This window comes from Papaver somniferum, chromosome 10 (genome assembly GCF_003573695.1).
Source record: "Papaver somniferum cultivar HN1 chromosome 10, ASM357369v1, whole genome shotgun sequence".
Lineage (NCBI taxonomy): Eukaryota > Viridiplantae > Streptophyta > Magnoliopsida > Ranunculales > Papaveraceae > Papaver > Papaver somniferum.
Window position 1 is genome coordinate 159,158,658 of NC_039367.1, and position 20,812 is coordinate 159,179,469.

At 35.0% G+C, this 20,812-nt stretch overlaps 1 long non-coding RNA gene across 1 annotated transcript; it reads left to right on the plus strand.

Annotated features, from left to right (window-relative positions):
• Positions 1–9,000: 9,000 nt before the first annotated feature.
• Positions 9,001–11,808, plus strand: LOC113319074. Its single transcript, XR_003345055.1, has 5 exons — positions 9,001–9,283; positions 10,014–10,254; positions 10,566–10,709; positions 10,978–11,061; positions 11,476–11,808. It is a non-coding gene; the product is annotated as an uncharacterized LOC113319074 (long non-coding RNA).
• The last annotated feature ends 9,004 nt before the right edge of the window (positions 11,809–20,812 follow it).

Sequence of the window (20,812 nt, forward strand, 5' to 3'; positions counted from 1 at the left end):
TGACGTATAGTAAATTCTCCTGATGCAATTCAACTTCAATCCCTGTAAACTCAATCTCAAATCAATCACCTACATTCACCTAATTCTCATCGGAATTTTTAAACTCTGCACATCAATTCTTATCTCTGCATACCAATACTCTCCTCTAGCTATAAAGATATTGGAACCAGAAATACTAGAAAATTTGTAAACGGAGCTAACTACCATCAAATCAACATAAGACACATCTCAAATACCAAGAAAACCACCAGTTTTTACAAGAACATTACCAGTTTGATTACACACAAAGGAAACAGAAACAAGCAAAATAGCAAATCTAAAAACACCGAAAATTATGCAATTTCTTTACAGACCCTTTATACATCTGAAAATCAAGGTCGTAACCATTCACTTCTTGCTTCCATACAAAATCAGATTACCGCAGCAACTCCACAAGTCATTACCACAGCAAATCCACAAATTGCTTCTCAGTACAAACTTCATCCATCTTCAAAGTTTCATACCCATACTATGATTCGCAAAAAAATTAACCCAAACACAAAACAAGAAAAGCACCACAAAAGATCTTACCACCAGATGTCAGATATCGAAACCCCATTTCTCCAGACACTTCTTAGTGACTTCAAATACCATCAATTTCCTCACAAATTTTCACGAAGATGCAAAAGAATATCAAAACATCCTAGTTCTAGAGGAATTAATGGTACTATAGGGATGACTGATCTGAATCTGCATCAGATTCTTCCTCACTTTCATAGTCCAATTCATCGAACATGTAGTAAGGAGCGGTTCCATCATCCTCATCAGAAGTGGTGTAAGGACCCTAGAGATCTTCCTCCTCATCTTCCTCCTCTTCACCTCCAATGTTATATCTCTAACATCACTACAAAGCACTGGAGAATCAGAGATTACATGATTTCCATCAACATCTAAACTCTCAATTTCTTCCCCTTCTGAATCAACATTTAACGGCTCCGACATTGTCTTTGCAAATTTCCGGGGATTGTAGGTCTTCCGTGCCAGATACTGCTTATACTGGTTCTCTTCATATTCCTACCTTTTCTTCTTCTTTTCCTCCAAGCTTCTTGTCTTCCTCTTCCTCTTATCTGAAATGCTACTACCTTCACAGTATTCCTCCTTACACAACTCCTTCGTCTCTTCATATTTAAACTATTGATTCAAAAGATTTTTCATATTTTATTAACAGATGACGTTTCTTACAAGGTGTAATCCCACTTAAACATAAGAAACTGAAAAAATAAATAAAAACCGATCGTAAACATAAGAATGCCAATACTGAAAAAATATCCAAAATAAGGTATAAACTCATCGTAAACATAAGAATGCCAACAGTAAAAAAATATCCAAAATAAGGTATAAACTCGCTGTTTACAGAATCCGTACATGTTCAAGTGCCATCCCAAGCCCCGTAAATCATTAGAACATGTACTTATCAAGATTAAAATTATCAAGTTCCAGGTGTTTATCAGACGTTTGAATCAATAATTAAAAAGGGCCAGCGAGTTCAACAGTTGGACAAGAAGTATTTCTGACACCAGAATCCATAGGAATGCCTGGAAGCACAACACAAACCAAGTAAACAAAAAAATAAAATGAAGAAAACTGCACACAAATATTCTCAAAACATAAGAATAAGATTATGCGTAAAGCATACAACACATATTTTGCAAAATGCAGAATGATTCCCATCAACCTCGTCCTAAAAAACCGAGGTAACAGCTGAAAGGAATTTTTTCGCTCCTCAAATAATAAGATCGCAAAATAAAATCCATATAACTAAAAAAAACTTTTATCAAGTCTGAATGAGTATTAGAGTTCAAAAGAAGAATATGTCATGCATAATCAAACTTAGAAATGGTATTCGATGAGGATTGTGGTCAATAAAGTAATATCGCATGAATAAATTTCATCTGAAGGACCATTTTCTAGTGCTTTAGCAGCTGCGACGTTATAAGGAAGCACTCAACCATAACTCTCACATTCATCCATATTATCAACTTGTTTCGATCTGCTAGTTTGTGAAATACATCTCGTTGTGGGGAATTGAACTACAGTGCAACAAAATGAAGATCTAGGACAAAAACAATCTGAAAACTAGCCACAGTACGAAGAGAATTGTGCAAAGACGACAACTCTTATGCCTAATTATGGTTTTTGGATTTTACTAAGAACGTCACAGCAACTATAACCATGAAAGTCAAAACTTAACTACATAAAGTTTGGAATATAGAGTTCGAGACAATTCTGTCCTGATTGGCTAATCCTATTGTTCTATTTTTGTAATTGTCATGCTGATATTTTATAACAACAAAATTTTTCTATAAGAATACTATAATAATGAGTAAGCACTACATCAGAATTCCAATTCCAATATTAAAACCAGTCGACAAGTTCACACATCAGTGACAAAACCACAACTATCATCTTTAGTAACAACAGATTGATGACCATGATAGTGGAATGGGTGAACAAAATTACTAGAGACCATTCAAACATCGTGATAGTTTCATGAAAAAGAATGCGAAAAGTCGATAATGATTCTACCAAACAAGCATGAGATGCTGAGATGCAAAGAAATGTCTTCATCTAAGAGCAGTAACAATGAAAGTGTGTTGAATAGGTATAAAGAACCTGCAATATGAAAACAAGGTGCTACAAAATCAACATAGTCAAGAAAGATGCCACAAAGTAAAAAAAAATACTCACAGAAGTGATTTATAAAAATAGGTGAACTATATACAGAGTTACAAAATTTTAAAAAATAGTTGAGCTATATACCTCAATCGTGAGAACCTCCCGGACAAGCCTCGGAATCAATCCGAGAGCAAAGTTCATTACTTCTTCTAGCCATCAACCTAATTTACAATCTTTAGTCCTTGAGTAACAAGTGTATCTCGAGCTCAATGTTCAGTAACACCGAGAAAGGTTAAGAGTCTCAAGATCTAGTAGATAAATGTCTTTCCATTTAATTTATCCAAAAGAAAATCGTGCTAGAATTAACACCCAAGTGCAGTTCACAACATTTAACAAATTTGTTATCCTATTTCGATATGGATACTTCGAACGCTCCAATTGCAGAAACATGGCTAAGTATAGCAGAAAAAAGGGCCTCAAAACAGCTGGAGTTAGGCACTTGCCTTAAGGTTCAAGTGAATTTTAACTCATTGAAGAACCAAGTATGCAATATGATGCTACAAGTATCTCAAACTAGGACTATGGGCATAAATACCTTATTCGTAGCAGTAATATCTGGAACAACCACATGGAATTTTCACCAATAAGCAGGAGCCAAGGTTGCAATACTAACTGCAGTTTAATTAATGGCAATAGCAAATCCCTTAGGGGAAACTCCTCCTCGCACAAGTTCTGCAGAATCAAGTGTTACCTTTTTTGAAAATTATAGAATGAACTAAAATGTTCCTTGAAATTGCATCAAATGAAATCAGAGTATTAATACTTCTGGTTTGGATGGAAGAAAGAGAAAAACTCCACCATGGTATGGCAAAGTATTCAGTTAGTGTTCATATTTAGATTCTGGATTGTAGGAGATGAGAGAAGTATTTGTACTTGGAATGACAACTACATTCAAGGAAGACAGTCACGTCCTTCACCAGATGTGATTTTGGATGAAGCAATAAATTATAATCAAGTCACTGACCGGATAGACCAAGAAACAATACCATTACCATCTTGAGGAAGAATATTCAGTTATTTTTAGATAAGATATTTCAGTATAAGCAAATCTATGTTAAGAGGCATCTATGCAAGTAACATTAAAATTATTTCACTGATTGCTGCAAATACTGGTGAAAAAGCCTGAGAATGTTTGTTGGAGACGTGTTTGATGTTCTGTGTGATAACGAAAATGACCTGCAATAAAAACCCCATGTTACAAGACAATCTTGAAAGTAGATGTACCTAAATCAGAAGAGGTATTTATACGAGTACTTGGTAAGTTGTGTGGAGGACTACAACTTTGCTCCAAATGTTTTACCCGTGTGGCGAATGGCGACTCTTTTAATCAACAGTCTTTAACAGTATACGCCACTCATCTACACGAAAAAGAAACAATTATAGGTTGAATACAAAGAACTGAAGATAATGATCAGTACATGAAGAATCAAATCTTCACAATTAACCATGAAACACAACATTTACCCATTTCTCACACCAATTACTCCCAAATTCCCTCAAATTTTCACCACAAACGATCATTTCCTTAATATAATATGATAGCAATGTAAAGATATATGTTTTTTTAGTCCAGAAACTTAAAACTACCATAGTAACATGGCCTTTCAATTAAATAGATTTTGATCAAACGTATTAACGAAAACACTGTTTGATGAGAGGAAGAAGTTAAAGCTAGGGTTTTAACTGAAAAAAACCCATGGATTTTTTTTAAAAGGATGCGTTAAATATAAAGGCATAAGGGGAAGATACTTACAGACGATTGAAGAAGAAGATGAGATATTTGATGTTCAGCAGAAGAACCAAGCTTCGAATGGAGATATCGTATCAGTTCTACAAACCAAAATAAATAAAACCTCACTTAATCTTGGACACACAACACTTTTGTATATGCATTTAACCTCAATAGAATACAGTAAAAAAATAAATAAAAAGTGATAAAACTAAATCATGAAGATTCCAACTCAGTAGCAACCTTACCAAACTAACAAAAACGCATCAATTAAGAAACAGAAACCATGCCCAACTTCCAAATCTAACCAGACAATATCCATAAGCATTTCTGCAGAATAGTCTGACTAAGAAAATCTTTATAGTGTAATTCTGTTTCGTTTGGACAATTCATCAAGCAACTGGTGCACAAACAAGTTAAATTATTCATTCTCTATAAACCAATACCAAAAAAACCGCTGCTATATGATGCTCACCTGATGTGATACAAAAATCCATAGAAAATCTTATCAAATGTTTCTTTAGCCTGAAATATAAATTAGGGAAAAAAATGATTACAAGAGCAGAAGAATCATATGATCAGGGAAGAGCAATAATTATAATAAGAGTCGCAAATTAGATATATAGTTAACTCTAAAAATAATCTTAAACAGGAATTAAACGAAATCTTAATAATATCCATAATTTCTCAGATAAAATAGGGAAGAGGATGGAATTTCATTAAAGTAAATTCCATGATATAAAGCTTCATGAGAGCAAATCAGCAAATGATTAATTTTTTTATTAAAGTAAATAATTTTTCATGGGGAAGATATATTCGTATTCATCAGAATAGGTTCACAAGACTTTTTGGTTTTCTTTTTGTTTGGTGTTTGGTGTTTTAGGTTTTAGTAAAAAACGGGTATAATAAGAAAAGAATCCCCTAGACGTGGTCAATCTAAAATATGGTAGAAATATATGCTAGGGGAGAATGTTGGTTTTCCGAGGTGAAAAAATGGTTCAATTCAAGAAATGTAAAAATATGTGGAGGGGATTTTGATTTTTCGTGAAATTTTTGGTGGGAATTAAGGGCGTCATATTAATGTTTTTCAATTTTGGGGAATTTTAAATTTTTACTTTTATATTGGAGAGATTTGTGAACCTGACCAGAAATCCAAGTAAGGAAAATAATTATTCAACATTAATTGGAATTTTGTTGGCGGGGTAAATTTATAAGTGGGTTTTGCTGGTATTTTCCTTATTTAGATAATATTTCCCAATATAGAGTATATATAATACTAGTATTTCGGAAATTAAATAAAATAACAAGATTTTTGTCTCAACAATGAATATATGCTGTTACAATATCAGTATTTTTTCGGGAAAATAAATGTGTTACATCTTCATGTTCCATCAAGATTACACAAAATCCATATTTCCATCTCAATTAAAAATTAAACATACATTTATTTTCCTTTTGGTATCAGTTTAATTTTTTTTTCTAAAACAAATACTATTATTTATTTATTTGGTACTATTTGAAAATAAAGTGTTAAAAAAAATGTTCGAGTGAGCATGATCTGGTAAAATTGGATGTTATTTGTGGAGAATAATTGAAGGTGAAAACGATCTAGTGAAAATGAGTAACATTCAAATGGATGGAATTGTGCATAATTAGTGAAAGTGCGTATGAAATAGTTAAATTGTGTAAAAAATGATGTTTATTGGAGGCAATAGGTGGATAATTAGTTGAATTGAGTATGATATAGTAAAATTGTGTAAACTTGGATACGATTTTTGGATGACTAGCAGAGTTGAGTATGATCTAGCAAAGTTGAGTAAACTTTAATATAATTTGTGGATAACTAGTAGAGTTGAGTATGTTATAGTAGATTGAGTAAACTTGGATGCAATTTGTGGCTAGTTAATGAAAGCGAGTATAACTAGTTGAGTTGATTATCATCCAACGATATAAAGTAAACTTAAATATATAATTTGCGAATAAATATTAGAGTAGAATATGATCTATTAAAATTGAGTAAACTTGGATGCATGATAATTAGTGAAATCGAGTATGATCTAGTGAAACTGAGAAAGTGAGTATTAAAATAAGTAAACTTGGAAGTAATTTTAGGATAGTTAGTGAAAGTGAGTATGATCTAGTGATATTGAGTAAAATTATACTTAATTCGATGCAATAGGTGAACAATTATTAAAAGTGATTATGATCTAGTGAAGTTGAGAAAAAACTGACTCAACTAGATGTAGTTGGAACACAATTGTTGTAAGTGAATATATAATACAGTAAAATGGTGTAAAATTGGATGCAATTGGTTGATCATTGTTGAAAGTGAATATGATCTAGTGAAATTGAGTAAAATATGATTCAATTAGATGCAATTGGGTAACTAGTAGAGTTTACCACGATCTTGTAATAAAAATAGTAAACTTGGAAGTAATTTTAGGATAATTAGTGAAACTGGGTATGATCGAGTGATATTGAGTAAAATTACACTTTGTTCGATACAATAGGTGAATAATCTTTAAAAGTGATTATGATTTAATTAAATGCAACTAGTGGGTAACTAATAGTGTTGAAGACGATCTTGTAATAAAAACAGTAAACTCGGAGGTAGTTTTAAGATAGTTTTTGAATATAATGCATATTTTCATCTCAATCAAAATTTAAACGTGCATTTATTTTCCTTTCGGTATTTGAGGTAATAAATATGACTAGTAGAGTTGAGTATGATTTAGTAAAATTGAGTAAGCTTGAATATAATTTTTGGATAATTGGTATAATTGAGTATGATCTAATAAAATTGAGTAAACTTGGATAGAATTTGTGGATAATTAGTGAAAACCATTATGATCTAGCGAAATCGAGTAAAATTGGACAAAAGTTGACACTATTGGTGAATAATTGTTGAAAGTGATTATGATCTAGTGAGATTAGTTGGATGTAATTGGTGGATAATTGGTGAAAGTTATTATGATCCAGTTAAATGGAATAAAATAAATTGGATTCAGTTGGTGGATAACTAGTAGAGTTGAGCATGATCTAGTAAAATTGAGTAAACTTGGAATTAATTTTAGGATAACTTGGGCAAGTGAGTATGATCTAGTGGTATTGAGAATAATAGACTCGGTTTAATATAATAAGTGAATAATTGCTGAAGTAAGTATGATTTAGTGAGATTGGAAAAAAAAAACAAAAACAAATTGGACTCAATTGTAGGGAATGAGTATGATTTAGTGAAACTGAGTAAAATTAGATATAGTTGGTTGATCATCGGTGAAAGTGAATATGATCTAGTGAAATTGTGTAAAACTGAATTCAATTGGATGCAATTGGTGTATAACTAGTACAGTTGAGTATGATCTGGATAATTTGAGTAAACTTGGATGTAATTTTTAAGATACTTAGTGAAAAGGAGATGGTACCAAGTACACCACCACTTTTTTTTGTTTGACAACCTGTATGGACAAAACCTAACACAATCGCAAGTATATAGAAATTACAGATCCTTGAACTATTCAGTTGCGGTCGTGCTCATCGTTGATTCTGTTAGCCGACGTCTTTTATAGCCTAAGAGTTGCTTCAAACAAAGTGAAGACTTTGGTACCAATATGCTTCGAACAAACAACCTATTTGATTTACCTTTTGATATATGTACGGTAATATGTTTGCAATACACATAGTCCATCAAACCTCACGAATTAGGAAAACTTACACTTAGTTAGCTTAGAATCCTGGATTACTAACCACCTCTCAATAAGAATCCAAACAAATCGAAGAAGAATGTAGATATCATTCTTGGGGAATCACAAAGTTTGATACGAAGAGAAATTTGTGATTTCTATCTATCTCGTTCCTGATACGAGATAACAAGAACCTCGAAGATCATAAGAACAAGATCATGATATACAAACTATCAGGTAAAAGATAATTAGACCTAGTTTCAGGAATCCCAAAATGAAGTTTTTAAGTCGCAACCTAATTATGTTTTTCAGAAGAAACCTAAGTTCACAGAGGACGACTCTAACAAGCAACTGGGACACATAAGTGTCAGCTTTGAATTCAATCAAACATTTTCTCACTCTAGATTAAACTCTTATTAGGAAATGAAATTCTTAGCAGGAATTCATGTAATCATATGAATATATTTTTTTAAAATTACCCACAGGAATACACCATGCTCCAAATTTATACACAACACTCCTAAAATATCCACCGTTCAAATATGACTAAACTTCAGAGTAAGATCCATTGTCGAAACATCATGTTAAAAACTGGAGCGGCTACGATGTGGCCCGATCACATCGTTTGAGTATGTGGCTCATCTTATTTGTTTGACACGTCTTAAAAAGTGTTAGTTTTGTTGTTATTTCAGGGTATTTAGAGGGGGCTATTTTTCAGGGAGCCAATTTTCCATATCTTTTTTATACAAAAAACAGGATTTCTTTTTTTGTTTAAACCTAATTTAACATAAGTGTAAATAAACAAAGAGGGGCCACATACTTCAACGACGTGGCCCGACCACATCGTATCCCGGGCGGTTCACAACTTCCCTTTTCTTCCCTCTCCCTCTCTCGTTTCTCTTTCCCCACGATCTCCAAACCTCGCCTCTCTCGATTAAACGAAAACCCTAACTCAGTCACAACTATAACCACCTTACTTCCATAACGAACACAGAAGAATCCCGGATCTTCTTCTTCTCATATATGGATGTTTTTGGTAACAAAATCGACTTCATCTGAAATCGGTCAAGGGTTTGCTCAAGTCACTGTGTTTTCATTACTCTTTCTCTAGCAGATGAAGATTGATGAACAAGATGAAGGATGCTGGAACTTCTAAAAGGTATAGCTTCACGAACCCTAACTTTGTTTCTCTTCTTTGTTATTTTAGATGTTCAATCTTTGTTCTTGAATTGGTTTTTTTTACTCAATTTTGAACCAGGGTTTTTTAATTTTGGGATATGTTTTACTCGATTTTAAGTTCTTCTATCGATTATGAGATTTGGGTTTCTGAACTAGGGATTTTTACTCAGATTTGTGATTTGTTTAGTTGCTAGGATTTGTTAATTTGATGTTTGATTCTGTTTTGAGAATCTAGGATTTATTTGGTTCATGGATTTTGCTGGATTTGTGTTTAATACTTTGATGTGAATGTAAGATAATTGTGTAGATTCATAGCTGCAAAATTAACCTTTGTATGACAACTAGGAAGAAACATACAATTGGGGGTGGGGGTGTTGGTGTTGGGAATTTTACCTTGGATTTGCTTATTTATGCACACAAATATTTAACACTATCAAATATTTACCTTGGTAGTAACTACTGAGATAAAGAAGCTAGGAAGCAGTTATCCTTTCGTTCTGTAACTTTTCTTATTTAAGTTTGTTATTCGATTTCTGAATCAAATATGAGACCAAATAAACGAGCCCGTTAGAGTCCTGCTCAATTTTCGTTCTATTATGCTTTAATTCGGGTGTAATAATTCATATCCTTGGGTTGTTGATAACATGACTACAAATGTTTTAAAGACTTAGCAGCAAAATTAATTTTGTGTTTGGTTTGGTTTAATTCAGAGAACATGCAGTCATGTAGAAGATTAAAGAAGCACACAGGAGAGTGATGGTGGCTAACCATCCTCACAAGGGTGGGAGCATGTATCTTGCTAAAAAGATCAATGAGGCTGAGGTACTTTTGATGGATGAGGGTCGATTTCAATTCTTTCCATGTGAAGGTAGGACTGATTGTTGAGCTAGAAGTCATAGAACAAGTCAAGCTGGTGTTTTATAAAACAAGAAGAATAATCAACCAAGAGGGGTACGATTAAATATGAGTCATGACAATCTCTATTTTCTTTCTTGATTTTTTTAAGCTAGGGGTTTGCTGTTAGGATTGACAGATGCTGATGATCCTATTCCTATATCTAGTAATGGCTTGTCTGAAGAAATTTCTTTTAAGATTCTGAAACATGTGTGGGTTTCTTTTTCTGAATTCTGTGATTTTGGTCAGCATTTTGTGATTTTAGTGAGTTGCAACTTGTTGCGGCAGTGTTGGATGTCTATAGCACAAGTCTTCTACATCTATCCAGTTATTATCTTATCTTGATTACTAAATGTACCATGTTTCAGGAAGTTATATCCAGAAATGTATTGGTTGATGAATGTTCAAGGCAGGTTGTCGAGTTGGAGCAAGCAGCCATGTGGAAGTTTCTTTGGTGGTCGGGAATCATAGCTGTCCATGTTATGGTTGGCCAAAACATAGATGATCATTCGGTAAGTGAAAGCTACTGTCATATGCATAGACGTCTGTTATAGTAATTCTTGATTTCTGGTAATTTTGAAGATCTCTTTTACTTCCTGTCACACAGATATACACGCATGAGCAATAGAAGTTTATGAACTATAATTTTCGTTTTTCAGAAACTTTTCTCCAGCACTTCCTCCTCAAGCCTTTGTCTTTTATTTCCTTCTTGGTTTGCGGGATGAGTTCAGCTTGTTGATGTACTTTATGCTGAGTGTTTGCATTTGTCTCTTTGTGAAGGAAGGACTCATGCTGGTTGTTGCAACAATCTGACAAGATATATGCTGGAGCATTTTGACAGTGTTTCAGTGATTCGAATCACAGGTAACTGATGCTTCTCTCTTCTGAAAACTTAACTGGATGCAATCATGTTCCGAAGTCATTGATTTCGTTTTATGCATGGATTTCTATTTTGTAATTTGATTATTCACAAGACTAAACTTTGTGCTCCTGCACTTGCTCCATTCAAGGTCTATTACGAAGGTGATGGTTTTCCCCATGTGTTTGATTTGTCATTGTTGTCTCATGTCAGGGTTCGTAATCTTATTAGTACCTTAAAGTTTGTATATCGTCAGTAGTCTGTTCGGTCCGAACTAACCCTAGAACATCACCCTAATAGTATTGCTCAGCAAAGAACTCTTCTCCCGCTAACCAGAATCCATCTCATTTATTTTGATGCTTCTTATATAGAATCTAATCGTACTATTAGAATTGGTATCATTCTTCTTGATAATGCAGGAAACTTTTGGGGTGCCAAAACAATCCCAAGCACAACATGAGATGCTTAACATGCTGAAGCCAAGGCTCTTCTTGTACCACACTATGGGTTACCGAGCTGGAACTGCAGTTTACTTCAAAGGGGACTGAATCATTCTGAAGATGTATGCTATGCTATCTAGTGTTCAAATCACCATAGTTAACTATTGCTGTTATAGTGGTCTCTGTCAAGTTTTCTAGATTTTTGGCTAGTTAGTGTCAGTATTATTCGAAAAAAATATTGTCTTTAGGTTTCTGTTAGTATTATTTTGTAACATTTGATAAGGTCTTATTTGGAATAAAGTTTCTGTTAATTCCGGGTAAATAAATTTGTCTTTTTATTAAAAATATATCAAATTTGAAAAGAAAATATTGATTTTGAATTAAAGGCTTGAGATAATGCCACATGAATGGTGGAAGATGTATCCAATTCAACGATTGAGATTTCAGAATCTTTCATCAACGTGTTCGGTTGAGATTTAACCATGTTTCGTAGCTTTTTAAAATATAATAAAAAATGAACGATTCGAGATGGTTATTCGATGGTGAAAGATGTATCTTTGAAACCCATCTTGTCCATCCGTTTTGGTTTAAAATTTTCGGTATAAATTAATATACGCGAACGGTGATAGATGCCTCAAATATGAACGGTCGAAGTTACATCATATTATACCAAATTTAGAACACGTGGATGGTACAAGAGTGCATCAAATATGCCTAAACACCACATATAGACACGAAAAAAATCAGATTATGCGTGTCTATTGAGAGCCAATGGCCACGCCGGAAAATAAATTACGTGTTTATAGGTAACCAATAGCCACACCATTTTTTTTGCGTGTCCATAGCATAATCAATAGACACGCCAAAAAACGATTGCGAGTCCATAGGATAACCTATAGCCACGCCAAAAAAAAACTTTTATGTCTATAGGTAACCAACAACCACACCAGTTTTGTTTTTGCGTGTCTATAGGATAACCAATAGCCACGCCAAAATACAATTGGGTGTCCATAGAATAACCAATGGCCACGCCAAAAAGAATTGTGTGTCTATAGAGAGACAATGGACATGCCAAAAAGAAACTTGTGTGTCTGTAGGGTACCAATGGACACACTAAAACAATAAATTGAGTGTCTATAGGGTATCGGTACTTAAGTTTTTGGGACACTCTATGGCAACGCCTATGGGTGTTGGCGTGTCTATTTCATGCAACAATAGACACGCAAGGTAGACGTGGCTATAAAATAACATTAAGAAACGCCATCATACCTAAAACCACGCGAACAGAAACCACGCCAAGTCCAAACCAAAATGGCGTGTCTAAAACCCTATGGACACACCAATTTGGCGTGGCTAAAGGGTCATTCTGTACTAGTGTCATTAGAGAATCAACCTTCTTAGCTAGCTCATCAAATTCTTTTTGATTCTCCATTATAACCAGATCACACAGGAAAGAGTGCTCTGATACCAATTATAGTGATCTACACTACAAATTAGCATAGAAACATCTCTGAATCTCTAAGGATAGAGATTTGATTAGGGAGAGAAAAGATAGTTTTTCTTATTTTTTTTCATAAGGTTTCATTACAGACTCTCTAGTCTTATAAAGCTAGGTCAAGACAACATCTTTTAAAGGGACCCCTACAATTGATAAAAGAACTACAAGTAAGCTAACACTAACTACCAACTCAAATACCTTAAGGGCACTCCCTAATAACACCAGGTTCATGATAAATAAATATAACATATGGTTGGGAGTTCATATTTTCCCAACCGTGGAACCTGTTTACAGTTAGAAAATCATTGTTTCCCAAACGTATTCAAATATGAAACTAACTTTTAAAACCTTAATTTAAACAAATCTAACCTATTGATGCAATTAAAAGGTATAAAAGAGGTGCGGATATTCCAATTCTTACCCGATTGAAGTCATCATGGACTAAGAATCGACGATTGACCGTCCTTGAAAAAAATATGGAAGAAGCAGAGGCGATGGAGGAAAAGAAGACAGGAAGAAGAAGAGTCGTTTGTTTTTTAGTTTAGGTTTAGTTTTACATTTTAATTAGGTTTAGTTTTTGTAGTCAGGTTATTTATACCCTTTGTATTTTTTTTATATAGATTAGGTCCCTCTTATCCATATTTTGAACATTTAAAACCATAGGAGTCTTCAAAACCAAACTCCTAGAGTCCCTGTAATAGTCTTCTTAATTTAATAATTTTTCTGTCACAATAATCAAACTTAACTTAAGATCATCGTACAAGGCATCTGCTCGGTTATTAAGAAATTTTTTTTTACCCAACGATAGACTGGGTTATTAGGCATTTGCGAAAATTGGAAAAATGCCCCAACACGGGATGCAACGTTGGAAATCTTTGGAAAAATGCCCATTTCTTCAAAAATCCAGTTAAGTCACATATATGAGCCTATGCATGTGTAAAGAAAGACAAATATACCTTTTAGAATTCTACGTGCAGGGTTCAAAATTCAAAATTCGGGGTTTAAACTTCAGATGGTGGCGGCTGCGGTTTTGGTGGTGACGATGGCCGTACACATATGACTTAACTGAGTTGGATGGCAATGTTAACGAAATTCCGCATTTTTCCAACTATTTTTAAAATTGGGCCAAATTTCCAACAGGGGGTGGTCCTCCCTTATGAGGTTGGTGGGGTAAAAAGATGCACATACATGATACAAGCTGCATACTGGGTGAGAAATATGTTGTCGCGAAATTTATGTTAACGAATTTGATTAAAAACACCAGCTTAATGCCATAAACATTCGATTCCTACCTATGTAAATAGAAAATTACTTGATATCCCTGGTGGAAGAATCAGAAGATCCTCAATTCAAAGAATTAGAGATAATCTAGATCACGCAATGCAACTAATTATTTTGATTAGGTAGTTGTTAGTGTCCTTCTATCTATCCAAATTTTCAATAATACATCTGGAAGCGACTGATTTGATTTTCTCGTCTCTGTCGATTCTGTACTGTAACTTTGTGTTTGTGAATTTCCATGACACACTCCGTGGAGATCTCTATGTGTTTTCATGGAAGTTTCAGCTTTGTTGTGAAAGTCCCTGGAAATTAGCAGCTAGAGATCCACCAATGAAGATGCTCCAAGGAACGAAAGATGATTTCTATGTAGTTGCAGAATCGGATATCCAGGCTATCCTCTCAAGATAAAATTAGGTCACTTGACAAAATTTGGAGTTGATAAGCAGATTTTGGTTTACATGAAAAAAATTAATTTTGATCACTAAACAAATTTTGGATTGTGAACCATATTTTGGGGTCACAATGGCTAATAACCTCAGGAATTATGACCTACACCAAGTTACCAACCTGTTTCGAAACTATTCAAAGTCTGGATTGATCAAGTTAGGTTGAAACACGGTCAGTCAAACAGTAAGCTGCAACCGTTAGACCAAATCGTGAAGCTGAAATCCCTAAACCAAACAATGAAACCCTAAAGCAAACAACAACAGTTTTCTCTCTCTCATGTATGATTTATCAGATGCGAGAAACAAGTGGCGGCGGTTCAATAGCAGCACCAAATTCTTGATTTCTCCTCTCAAAATGTAAATTCCTAGATGCTGAGTTCTGGAAGCTTCATGTCGATACTAAATACCGCACATCTATTACGTGAGCGAAGTAATGGTTCGAGGAATGAGCGAAGACTATCGCGTACAATATATTTAAGATGATGCATCAGATGACATCAGAAGAATCACGAGTAAAGCGTGATGATCGTGCGAAGTTATAGAGTACGCACGAGAAAAGTCAGAGTAAGCGTGCGTTAATGACGCACACCAGATCCGAAAATAACGTCTTTATTAGCTGTCATCCACTATGTAAAATCCCTATATAAGGGACCGAGCGACCATGTAAAGGGAGAGAATTTTTTGAGAGCTTAGACTTGGAAGTTAGGAGAGAGAAATATTGTTTGTTCTCCAAGTTAGAGTTCATCTCAAATCTTGTAACCATATTGAAGATTCTATGAATGAATGTATGAACTTTAAGATGATTACTTGAATTGTTATTAAGATTTCATTTAGGGTGTGGCTGTAGGATTCCCTGCAACTACATTTTGGCGCTAGAAATCAGCTTGGAATGATTTTCCGTGGTGGTGAAATTTAAGAAGTTTAAACCTAAAAGTTCAGAAGCATATCCTCAGAAATTTCATCTTTATTGTTCAAATTTTTAGTTCTTTACAGACAAGACCTTCTTTTTATTGCAACAAGAAAACAAAAATGATAAGAATCATCAAAGCAAAAGAGAGTGGTAGGGAATTACAATGTAACTTAATAACCAAAACCACTATCGATGACTTCCATGCAAGAGTTACAGGAAAAATACACAGACGTGGTTTCGAAGGAAAGAAAATTATGAAGGTAGAAAAATTTTCTCCATTGAAAGATTGGGAAAAATAGAGTATAATATTCACGTCGGAAGAGATACCAAAAGAGAATTTAAGACGAACAAATCCTTTGGTGGTTACAGTGGTTGTTGAATGAAAAGAAAAATATGCTGGAGCGAAAGAACAAGATGGATGGGTGGTGGATAGAACCTTAGTAGATAAAGGGAGTTCGGTTGTTATCTTATTTTATCGCACGTTCAAAGGAATGGGATATAAGGATACAAATATGGATCGCTCAAGTTACAATATTCATGGTTTTAATAAAGCAACAACTAATCCAAAAGGAGAAATAAAAGTGCGAATACTATTGGGAGAAATTGAAACACAAGTGACATTGTGTGTGGTTGATGTGGAGTCACCGTATAATATGCTCTTGGGACGACCATGGATACATGAAATAAAAGTTGTAGCATCAACTATTCCCCAACGCATTAGATCCCCAATACCAAGTGGAATAGAAGAAATCAAAGGAGATATTGAGAGTGCGAAGATCTGCAGTCAGATAGATGTAAAAAGCATGCCCGAAGGACAGCTATCCATTGCCAGACATACCACAGATGGTTGAATCGGCAACATGAAATGACAGAGTATCATTAATGGATGGATACAAGGGTTACAATCAAATTCCGTTAACTGAAGAAGACCAAGAGCATACTGATTTTTTCGCTCATAGAGGATTATATTGTTATACAAAAATGCCTTTCCGTTTGGAAAACACAGGTGCGACATATCAAAGAATGGTGGAGAAGGTATTCTCACAGTGGATACATTCCACATCAGAAGTCTATGTTGACGATATGCTGGTGAAAAGTAAGAAAGCTGAAGATCATGTGGACAACTTAAGGGACATCTTTAAGAAAATGGGACAATTCAATATTAAGGTAAATCCTGAAAAATGCATTTTCGGGGTAGTATCGCGAAAGTTTTGGGGTTATATTATATCAAAGAACGGAATAGAAGTTGATACAGAGAAGGTACAAGCAATTTAATGAGATGTCCAAAAACTAAATGGATTGCTAGCTTCATTGGGGATATTTATTTTTCGATCATGAGACATGTGCAAACATTTCTTTAATATTCTGAAAAAGGAACTAAGTTCAAGTGGACAAATGAATGCGATAAAGCGCTACAAAATATAAAGAATCATTTAATGAATTTGTCCATCATGCAAAAGGTGGAAAAAGGAGAGGAGTTACTAATATATTTAACATCAACACCGCATGCATTAAGTGTCGTACTGCTACGTCTGGATGAAGGAGTGGAAAAACCGATATCTTACATAAGAAAAACTTACAATGATGCAGAGAAGAATTATTAAAAGATAGAAAAGCTAATACTCGCACTGGTGAATGCAACACAAAAGCTTCGTATATATTTTCATGCCCACAAGATCAAAGTGTTAACAAAAATACCAATTGAGTCAGTAATGAAAAATTCAAAAAGATCAGGTTGGATCGAGAGGTGGAATGCACAAATAGGGAACTTTGAGATCAAGTATGAAATATTATCTTCCCCAAAGTCGCAAGTAATCGTAGATGTCTTGGCAGAATTCCCTTTAGAAGATGATGAAAGTGTGGAAGAGATGATGAAGATAGATGAAGAGTATGGGAATCCTAAAGACTTGTTGATAGATAACACTAGATGGGGGATATTGGTGGATGGATCATCAAATGGAGAGGGTAATGGAATTGGAATAGTTTTTTATCTCACCGGCAGGAACAAGAATGGCATATTCATTCAGATTGGAATTCGCATCAACCAATAATGAAACTGAGTATGAAGAGGTTGTGCACGCGTTACGTCTAGCCATTGAAATGAAAATAGAAGATGCGCGAATAACTAGTGACTCACAGTTGGTCATTCGCCAAATAGAAGGGGTATATAGCACAAATGATCCATCCTTGCAAAAATATAAGAAGCTTGTAAGAGAGTTATTAGCATAAATTCCAAAAATAAATTGGAGACACATTTCGCGGAAAGATAACCGGTTAGCAGATGCACTCGCTTTATTCCATCTATGATGGTAGATCCGACTGCGAGGGACATAAAGATACAAACACTCTTTTTTACCCTCAATTAATAAAGAAGAATGTGAAGATGTAGATGTAATGCTAGTAGACGATGAAGAAGAAGAGCAGGCGAACAAAGCCACAGATTGGAGAACCCAACTTCATTTATATTTTATAAAAAGGAGAAGTCCCAAGAAACAGGTTGGAGGCAAAAAGTTAAAGAGCATAGCAACAAATTATGAGTTCAGAGATGGTATACTTTACCAAATATCATTCCTTGGACCATCGCTTAGATGTTTAACAAGAACAGAAGGAATGGGAATCTTGAAAGTATTAAATTACATGGAGATGCAGGAAATCATAGTGGAGGAAGTTCTTTAGCATATAGAACAAAAATACAAGGTTATTATTGGCCATACGTGCATGAAGACGCGAAAGAAGTGTCAAGGAGGGGTGGAGAGTGCCAGCGCCATGGAAAGAAAATACACGCACCCGGGGCGATGCTTAACTCATCAACAAGCGAATGGACATTTGGAAAATGGGTGCTCCACATTATGGGTCCATTCATACCAGGAACAGGGAAAAAATGATATTTAATAGTAGCGACAGACTACTTTACAAAATGGGCAGAAGTGAAAGCGGTGCAACACATTCGAGATAAAGATGTTTTCACATTTATATTTGAGAATATCATTTGCATATTTGGAATCCCGGCACAACTGGTTTCGGATAATGGAAAACAGTTTGAAGGAGAAAATATAGAAATGTTACTTAATGCGTTCAAAATCCAAAGCGGGAAGTCCACTCAATTGTATCCCCAAAGCAATGGTCAAGCTAAGGCAACCAATAAGACAATTGCAGATATATTGAAAAAGAAATTGGAGGGATATAATAAAGGATGCTGCGAACAAGTACACAATGCAGTATGGGCATACAGAACAACTAGAAGGGAGGCTATAGGAATGTGACCTTTTTGCATGACATATGGAGCTGAAGCGGTATTGCTAACTGAGGTCATAATTCCTACAACTAAGCGAGAGGCATGGGAAAAGAATTTAAGAGCGGATTTAATCCTAACAAGATTGGATGATCTGGAAGAGCGAAGAGAAGTTGCTTTGCGACATATGGAAAATTACCATCAGAGGATAGATCGAGAATATAACAAGCGCGTAAAAATAAAGAGACTTTCATCTAGGAGAATTAGTGCTGCGAGAGATACCGCCTTATCAAAGAGGAAGTGATGGAAAGTTGGAGAAAAGATGGGATGGACCCTACATAATTAAGAGAATAATTGGAAATGGAGCTTATGAATTGATGGATCCTGAGGGAAGGAACACAGGTCGAAAATCGGAACATCCATGAAACAGATTATATTTGAAGAAATATTATCCATAGATAATGCGATGATGGTTGCATACATATAAGAGGCAGACACATGTATGTGAAAGTGAAGAGAGCGAAAATGAAGATGCGAATTCCTAACTATTCAATGAGGATGTATTATTTAAATGAATTAATTTGAATATTTCGTTATAAAGATATTATACAAAAAAAAGGCAAAAATAAGACCTTATAGTAAGACCTTCATAGAAGGCCTCAGAAATAAAGACTCCAATTAAGGAGCCTAGCTATTTGATTATGGCGTGCACTTTAGTTCGCATAATACAAGAGGCAATAATAATACCTGACGCACGTCATAATTTGGATGCTAGTTAGCATGGCTCAAGTGAAAGCTACACCAACTCTGGAGCTTGAGTCATGGAGATTTGGGGTGAAATAAAAGCCTATCCTAGAGAGGCGCCTATATAGAAAGATTAAGGTGACAAGGTCTCTCCTAAGGAGTGCATAAACTCGATCAAGGCTTCAAGTTACACGGTTGAGTCAAGGGTGCCTGGGGCGTCTGGAGCGTACCCGACCGCTCTTGACAAGTCTTGACTATGATGCACTCGGTCCAAAGAAACCCCACTTAGGGGGCGGTCTTGTAACCATAAGCCATATAGGTGGAGGGATAAGAGGCCGTGAAAATAATTGATTGTTGTATTACTGGATGGGACAAGCCCACCCTAACCCGGTAGGGGTACGCCTCCTTGAAGAGGCAATCAGGGGGAATATAAGGACGACACCCTCCATTAGAGAGCTGAATTGTGTCAAAAGACGCAAATATTATGAGACTGTTTACTCACGGGAGTATTAAGACTTGTCATATTTGCGCAATAATAAAACCTGAAGAGGCAATAATACAAGAAGATGATAAGGCGAGATCAATGGGTCATTGCGCGGAAGTGTAAAGACGTCCTGCGATCTCGGCGCACAACAAAAATTTAATATACTAGGAAAAATAAGACCTTTACTTAGGAAGGCGCGATAAAACCTCATGAGAAAACACAAACTCACGCTAATATTATTTTGCAGGTTACATAAGAGATGTTTAAAATTACTTCACGTTTCTTTCCAGGAAAATAATAAGAGGCAAGTATGAAGATTGAAAGCAAAGACATATTATCTTCCTTTTCAAGAAACGAGAATGTAAAGTAAGAGAATGTTTGAAGTACCCCAAAATACATTTGCGAAGAGGCAAGAAACTAAGAAAAGAAAAAGGCTAAGTATGATTAGAAGGTGAATCTTGAACACCTGCAGAAGCTTCGATGTTGACTTCACTCTTAGGATATTTGGATAAATATTCACCATATTTGTCTTCCCCAAGTTGATTCTCTTGATGTGGAATGTTAAGATCTTCTTCATCATCACTTACATGATCATAGTCGCTATCAGGCTGAAGGAGTCTTTCATCATCACTTATCTCAAGAGGAGGAACAATAACCGGAGGAAGTGATTTGCTCAGAAGAATCTTATTGACAAGATTTTGAGTTCTAGTGTGAGATTGGC